Below are 9608 nucleotides of genomic sequence, written 5' to 3'. Positions count from 1 at the left end.
TATGCCATGAATGACTCCAAGTAATATCCTTAAAATGAGCTAATGCACAGTGGAAGATTTCTTTAATACCTGAGAATAAACATGCTTTAAAGTGTCAACCAAAAGGTTGGTGAGTTCATAGGTTTATCATAACAATCATTTCAATATATTAATAGACCACAAGATTTCTGTTTATAAATATATGTACACTCGCAAGTGTATAAAAGTATTCTATAAGTTGTAGGCACCCGGTAACAAGCCTTAACGTTCATGTTTTACCCTCTGAAGTACACCAGATCAGGTGTGTTTAAAATAACCTCGAAGTACAAAAGCATCCCATAGTCAGGATGGGGTTTGTCAGGCCCAATAGATCTATCTTTAGGACTCGTGCCTACCGTACATAGACAAGTAGTTTAATGTTACCAAGCTAAGGGTATATTTCTGGTTTAAACCCACGTAGAATTAGTTTTAGTACTTGTGCCTATTTCGTAAAACATTTATAAATACAGCGCATGTATTCTCAGTCCCAAAAATATATATAAAAGGGAGCAAATGAAACTCACAATACTGTATTTCGTAGTAAAAATACATATAACATCATTTAACAAGTGCAAGGTTGACCTCGGATTCACGAACGTATCAATATTGAGATTCAATATTGCAGGAAAGTACGTAGACGCAACGGAGATGATAAACACTAGATTGACCTCACGAGCATACTCATGAACCATACCCATCACCTCCATAGCTATAACCCATAATTTCCTTAGCTTCGACTCATTCAAAAAAACTATTTTGAAATCACTCGGACAGTACTCCGTCGTAATATTTTATGTATACTAATAATATCTTGAAATAATACAGAGCAAATATATATATATATATATATATATATATATATATATATATATATATATATATATAAATCGATTGAGAGAGTTTAGAGAAATATATTTTCAAGTTTCTATGAAATAATGAAACCTATTGAATTCTATTTATAATAAATTTTTGAATTATTAAAGTGAATTATTAAAGTATGAATTATTAAAGTGAATTATTAAAGTATGAATTATTAAAGTGAATTATTAAAGTATGAATTATTAAAGTGAATTATTAAAGTATGAATTATTAAAGTGAATTATTAAAGTATGAATTATTAAAATGAATTATTAAAGTATGAATTATTAAAGTGAATTATTAAAGTGAATTATTAAAGTATGAATTATTAAAGTGAATTATTAAAGTATGAATTATTAAAGTGAATTATTAAAGTTAAAGTAAAGTAAAAGTAAAATTAAAGTAAAGGTATAGTTAAAGTATAGTAAAAGTATAAAAACTATGTATGTATAATACGCGTATAAATATATATAATATTAATTTAAATCATTATATATATTTAATGAAATAAAATATAAATATCGTTATATTTATTATACTGGTTAAGTAATGAGTTGTCAAAAGTGATTCTAGATATTTATAAAAGTTATATACGTTTTAATAATAAAGTTCTTTTTAAACTGAAAACGTCTTTGTACGTTTGAAAATAGATTAATAGAATATTATGGAAACCAATTCTCCACTAACTTTTGTCTAACTTTCGTAAATGACACTTTTTGTTTTTATTTATAAATAGCTTTACAAATTATTCTGAATATCGTTAAGAGGAATAGATTTTCTCAAATCATAGTGGACCTCTCAACAGAGACTTGTAATCATAATTCAATGTTTCTGATAATTCAATCATTTAATATATATATTTTTTTTTAATTTCGTGGAAAATCATATTGAAACAAATACGCTCGTGTAAAGTATTATATGTTTAATACTTTATTAATATTCTCAAGTTATAATATATATATACATAACATATCTATTTATATATAACGGTTCGTGAATCATCGGAATTTGGTCAAGGTTATAATGAAACTATGAACACAGTTTAAAATTCTTGAGATTTAACAAACTTTGCTTATCGTGTAGGAATAATATAAAGATTAAAGTTTAAATTTGGTCGGAAATTTCCGGGTCGTCACAGTACCTACCCGTTAAAGAAATTTCGTCCCCGAAATTTGATAGAGGTCGTCATGACTAACAATGAGAATGTTATTATAACGATTATAGAGTTTTATCATGTTCAAGAAGAATGGATAAAATAATTCGATTACTCGAAGCGTGTGAGTGAAGTTATCGTGAATGAAATAAGATAATAGTGATTCGTTGTATCTTTTAACGTCATCACGATTGATCTTCGAAAAGAAAATCTTTGTAATCTATATTGGATTTGATTATTCGGCGATTAAGGAAATTATGATCCTCTTCGAATTAATGCGATAATCTATTTTGATTTTTCTGTCGGATATTTCACTATAAATCCACCTCATTTGTTTTCTTACAAATCACACCTTCTCAACTCATATTTTAAAGTATTTGTCAATATTCTTCATCCAGTACTGATTCTTGATATACTCCTCACTTTCATATCTGTCGCTCTTCTTTTTCATCTGCCTCCGGAAGAATCTATTTACTTCTACTATACTCTTGGTTTTATAGTGTTTTAGTTCTCCCGTGTCTTTATATTGCTATATGTATTGATATATACGGTTTGTGATTTCTGGGTTGTTGTTGAGTTTTATATCTTCCCTTATATTTCAAAGTCCTTACTTCTTCTATAATCATTGTCATCCACAGTTAATGCTCTCTTCTATTTGCTATGATTTATACTCCCATTTCTAGTTCGGAGCTTTGTCCTTTCGTTTCTTTTTCTTGCGATTAAGCACCGCTTGTAATGGTCCAGAATTCGCAGATATAAATTTCGGAATGAACATTGTTAATGTTCTAGGAAGGAAATTGTAATGACACGATCTTGACTTGTCAAATTACCAGAATACCTCAGAAAAGGCCGAATCATCAAGAAAAATTTTCTTGATATTTAGAGATCAAAGAGAATACAAGAGTCGTGTAACATAGCACATGATGACGTTATGATCTGTGAATCATCATGTTCCATTTAGAAACTCAGCATGAATTACTGTAATATAATCACGTTGATCAAGTGTCATTATATTATACTAACTCATGCTTCAGCTCCCAACACTTCTTCAAGAATATTCCTATTTTAAACTCGAATGTTTCAGAATTTAGAAACTAAAATAGTTTCTTTTATGATATAATACAGATAGCGCGAAGAGGTAAATGATTTCAGATAAGAATAATTATAAAAATATCTTCAGAAGTATGGATGATATTTATAATGAAAGATACGATGATATCTTAGAATGTCTAATATCAGAGGATGATGAAGGATATTATCCGCAGGGATTTAGAGTCAGGAGCAAGGTATTCGTTAATGACTTCAGCAAGTACTGAATCATTTGGATTCTTTGAAGGCAGGTTCAGCCTTTGTGATTTGTCCACAGCCTCCTTCATACTTTGCTCAATCCGTTTTCCAGTTCCAAAGCTTCTCTTTTTCTGAGCTTTGCCAATATACTATCCTTTATCATCCAACTTTTTACTGTTAAGGTCGTTTACAGTTTTTGCTGCTTCATCAGCATTTTTCAAAATTTCGAGAACTGGTTCGCAGTTTAGGGTGTTTTTCAGAAATTTCTCATTTAAAGAATGTAAGTCTTGGAGGTAGACGTTGTGTGTATATGTAATTGTTGATGTAGACATGCTGCGTGGTTTCAAAATACTGATTACTGATTCTCAATAATTGGTATGGCAATTCTTGTTATAAGGTACGAATGAGTATATGATAGGGTTTCGATAATTATAATGATTTTTTTTTTTTGAAATTCAAAGATCAGTGAAGTTGTTGGTAAGTTTATTGCTAATGTGGTGAATATAAACGATTCCCCGATAACGTTGGCGAAAGCGCAACGTATCTATTGAGGTTATAATAAGACTGTTTTGATTGAGAAGTCGAAGTTGACTTGCTGGAGATGTTACAAAACTGTCTATTTTGAAACGGAATTGAAAAGTTATTTTAGCTAGTAAATGCCAAAGGGTCTAACACGGATACGTGTCGAATTATGACTTGGGTTTTGAGAGTTTTTCAGGTGTATAATTGTGGGTAACATGTGGTTGGATCATCATCTCGATTGTTCCTTATTTGAAGTGTCTTCAGGAATTTCGAAGGGTTTGAGCACATATTGTAATCGTTAATACATATGATGCTCTAACACAGTTTTGAAGTCAAAGTATAGCTTTGAAAGATATAGGAATCTAAGAGTGACGATACTGGTTATATTTCGAATTGAATTATGCGATTTCAAAATCAGAATATGTAATTGAATTTGAATGAGTATGATTGTTTTGATTTATATGAAAGAATGGATATTGTTGTGAAAGTAGGGAGTATAGTTGATGATTGCTGAATCAGTTTCAAAAAATGTAATATATTAATTGTGAATTTATATATCTCTTGGGTATTACCTACCCGTTAAAAATTTTTCACAATTAATATTTTGTACAAAAGAAGTTTATTACAGTCTTTATGAAAATATATGTGTATATTTTCTTTAGATGTAATATAGATTTAATGAGTTACTATTAAATTAAACTCATTTGTTTTATGGTTGGAACTAGAATTGAGTAATCCCTAAAACTTTATAAATTGCATAAGTATTTCTTCAATAATATTGAAATTATGAGTCATTACTTTGTTATTTGTTGGTTTTCGTGAAATTCTTGTGAACTTCGCAAGGTACGAATGATGTTATTTGAAAAGTTTCGAGTACATCGATGATGAAAGTGTAAAATCAAACATATATTCGAATAATACACTTGATTTATTATGAATTGGATTTTTATTGAATTGAGACAGAGATTGTAATTAACGATGGTTAAGTTGCGAACGAAGGACGTACATCATTGCATATTTGTAATATGAATTAACTGAGTAGTTAAGATTCACACATAATAGCTTAGTACGGGAAGATTTATTATGGTTTAAAAATTTATACATATAAAATATACATATAAATCTTTCGATTGGAAATGAGTTAATACTTCATAACTCGTTGATACAATATATTTGTTGTTGATTCGTAATGATGTCCACAATGATTCTTGAACTGACAGAGTTTGTGATGTTACAGGTGCTGTTGATTCTGACGATACTGACGGCACTGACTGTGTTGATGATGCTACGGTCCTGTTGATGCTGTTGGTAAAACAAATCTAGCTTGTAAATCGTACACCATTTTCGATCAAAGTTTCTACTCTACCATCTCCGTTCATTCATCCGATTTACGGTCAGAATTAAATAATCTCTAAGATTTTGGAGATTACATAACTGCCACAGAGATATCTCTTCAAAGAAGTTTATGAATTAATACTTCATCGTTTGTTGTTGTTGATATTCCTGGATATTTACAGGGGGTATGACGTTGATGTTTGAGATACATATTGTGATGTTGCGGTGTGGGATGTGGATGTTGTTATTGGTGTTGGTGATGGTACTGTTGGTGTTGCTGATGGTGATACTGCTTATGCTGCTGGTGCTGCTGCTGGTGTTTGTAACCTTTGCACCATATTCTCCAAAGCCACTACCCGAGCGCGAAGCTCGTTCACTTCTTCTATTACACCGGGGTGATTGTCGGTTCGGACGAGCGGATAAATATAATCTAGAATTTGGTGTAGTATGTAATCGTGAAGAGATACTCTAGAAATAAGAGAGAAAATGGTGTTTCAGATAGGTTCGTCGGTAAGTGCTTCAGGTTCTTCGCCAAGAGGGCAATGTGGTGGATGGAAGGGATCACCTTCTTCTTGTCTCCAATGATTAAGGAGGCTACGAACCCATCCTCAATTCATCCAGAATAGATGATGACTAATTGGTTGATCCATTCCGGTCACACTGCTTTCGGAACTTAAGTGGGATTCCATTTCGGAATCCGAGGGACTTGAACTAATGACGAATTCCATTTCGTACGATTGAATAAAGAATTTTTCGATATGAAATGATTTTCCGGCTATTGGGTGGTATTCTAATTATATAGAGCAAAAGGTTTCGTAGATTACGGAGGAATTTACGGAATATGTCAGGCAAAGTTTACAGTAACAGATACGCTAAGATATGAATTAGCAGATACGCTAAGATATGAATTTTGTCTATACACTATTCATGCAATCAATGCAATAAGATGTGTCTAGACTAAGAATGATAAGCAGGTAATTTTCGACAAGAATGATGAGCAAAACTTTTGAAATGCAGACACGGTCGAAGTCCAGACTCACTAATGCATCCTAACGACTATCAGTTAGACACACTAATGCAGACCTGGTTCGCTAAGACCACCGCTCTGATACCAACTGAAAGGACCCATTCATATACATTATAAACGATTCACAATAGTTGATTACATCGCGAGGTATTTGACCTCTATATGATACATTTTACAAACATTGCATTCATTTTTAAAAGACAAACTTTCTTTACAACGAAAGTTGACGGTATGCACACCATTTCATAATACATCCAACTATAATTGGCTTAATAATAATCTTGATGAACTCAATAACTTGAATGCAACGTCTTTCAAAATATGCCATGAATGACTCCAAGTAATATCCTTAAAATGAGCTAATGCACAGCGGAAGATTTCTTTAATACCTGAGAATAAACATGCTTTAAAGTGTCAACCAAAAGGTTGGTGAGTTCATAGGTTTATCATAACAATCATTTCAATATATTAATAGACCACAAGATTTCCGTTTATAAATATATGTACACTCGCAAGTGTATAAAAGTATTCTATAAGTTGTAGGAACCCGGTAACAAGCCTTAACGTTCATGTTTTACCCTCTGAAGTACACCAGATCAGGTGTGTTTAAAATAACCTCGAAGTACTAAAGCATCCCATAGTCAGGATGGGGTTTGTCAGGCCCAATAGATCTATCTTTAGGACTCGCGCCTACCGTACATATACAAGTAGTTTAATGTTACCAATCTAAGGGTATATTTCTGGTTTAAACCCACGTAGAATTAGTTTTAGTACTTGTGCCTATTTCGTAAAACATTTATAAATACAGCGCATGTATTTTCAAGCCCAAAAATATATATAAAAGGGAGCAAATGAAACTCACAATACTGTATTTCGTAGTAAAAATACATATAACGTCATTTAACAAGTGCAAGGTTGGCCTCGGATTCACGAACGTATCAATATTGAGATTCAATATTGCAGGAAAGTACGTAGATGCAACGGAGATGATAAACACTAGATTGACCTCACGAGCATACTCATGAACCATACCCATCACCTCCATAGCTATAACCCATAATTTCCTTAGCTTCGACTCATTCAAAAAAACTATTTTGAAATCACTCGGACAGTACTCCGTCGTAATATTTTATGTATACTAATAATATCTTGAAATAATACAGATATATATATATATATATATATATATATATATATATATATATATATATATATATATATATATATATATACATATATATATATACATATATATATATATATATATATATAAATCGATTGAGAGAGTTTAGAGAAATATATATTTTCAAGTTTCTATGAAATAATGAAACCTATTGAATTCTATTTATAATAGATTTTTGAATTATTAAAGTGAATTATTAAAGTATGAATTATTAAAGTGAATTATTAAAGTATGAATTATTAAAGTGAATTATTAAAGTATGAATTATTAAAGTGAATTATTAAAGTATGAATTATTAAAGTGAATTATTAAAGTATGAATTATTAAAGTGAATTATTAAAGTATGAATTATTAAAGTGAATTATTAAAGTATGAATTATTAAAGTGAATTATTAAAGTATGAATTATTAAAGTGAATTATTAAAGTTAAAGTAAAGTAAAAGTAAAAGTAAAGTAAAGGTATAGTTAAAGTATAGTAAAAGTATAAAAACTATGTATGTATAATACTCGTATAAATATATATAATATTAATTTAAATCGTTATATATATTTAATGAAATAAAATATAAATATCGTTATATTTATTATACTGGTTAAGTAATGAGTTGTCAAAAGTGATTCTAGATATTTATAAAAGTTATATACGTTTTAATAATAAAGTTCTTTTTAAACTGAAAACGTCTTTGTACGTTTGAAAATAGATTAATAGAATATTATGGAAACCAATTCTCCACTAACTTTTGTCTAACTTTCGTAAATGACACTTTTTGTTTTTATTTATAAATAGCTTTACAAATTATTCTGAATATTGTTAAGAGGAATAGATTTTCTCAAATCATAGTGAACCTCTCAACAGAGACTTGTAATCATAATTCAATGTTTCTGATAATTCAATCATTTAATATATATATTTTTTTTTATTTCGTGGAAAATCATATTGAAACAAATACGGTCGTGTAAAGTATTATACGTTTAATACTTTATTAATATTCTCAAGTTATAATATATATATACATAACATATCTATTTATATATAACGGTTCGTGAATCATCGGAATTTGGTCGAGGTTATAATGAATGTATGAACACAGTTTAAAATTCTTGAGATTTAACAAACTTTGCTTATCGTGTCGGAATAATATAAAGATTAAAGTTTAAATTTGGTCGGAAATTTCCGGGTCGTCACAATATAAGTGTAAGATGATACATATACATATATATATATATATATATATATATATATATATATATATATATATATATATATATATATATATATATATATATATATATACACACTTATTATTTTTCTTATTATTATTATGTTTACTAGCCTATTATAATACTTACATAATACACACTCATACATACATACACACGTACACATACATACATATATACACATACATATAGGCGTATGTATATATTTTCATATACACACACACATATACCTACAATGTATACATGCACATACGTACGTATGCATGCATGCATGGATTTACACCATGATCATAATTACCTTACAAACCATACAATCAAAACCTACTTATCATATTCATTAACCCTAAACTTAATAATCATACTTAACTCATCTTTATAATCTATATCAAAATCATTATTATTTACTAATCAGCTATTATTATTAGCTAACTTATTAACCAACCCTAATCTTTCATTATAACAACTAACTAATCTCTTAGCTTATTCACTTTCATAAATTCATAATCCCTTTAATCATACATCTTTATCATAAATTCCTAATCTTTTAAGTTTTACAAACTTTAATCTTATTAAACTAGTTTTATGAGCATCTTAACTTAACAACTTTAATCTTATATTTATTTAACTAACTTATTAACATTAATCATAATCTTTCATTACATCCTTTAACCTTATTCATAACTTTTAACACCATTCATAATCCTTATTCTTAATCATTATCCAACTATTACTTCATATTCAAGATCATACCCTATATCTTAATCATCCTCTCATAATCATGCTTTTAACTTATCCATAATTATTATTCAAATCTTTTAACCCTAATCTTAATATTCATAATCAATTCTTTACTATCATAATCATAATCTAGTTTCATCACTTTTTCATAATCATAATCATGATTCATAATCTCTTAACTATTATTATTAACTAGCTTTATGATCAAATCAATTACTCATCCTTATTCAACACTAATTCATTAAACTTTAACACATAAAATCATA

This window comes from Rutidosis leptorrhynchoides, chromosome 10 (genome assembly GCF_046630445.1).
Source record: "Rutidosis leptorrhynchoides isolate AG116_Rl617_1_P2 chromosome 10, CSIRO_AGI_Rlap_v1, whole genome shotgun sequence".
Lineage (NCBI taxonomy): Eukaryota > Viridiplantae > Streptophyta > Magnoliopsida > Asterales > Asteraceae > Rutidosis > Rutidosis leptorrhynchoides.
The sequence above is the reverse complement of the archived record's forward strand: the minus strand, read 5'-3'. Positions refer to the sequence as shown.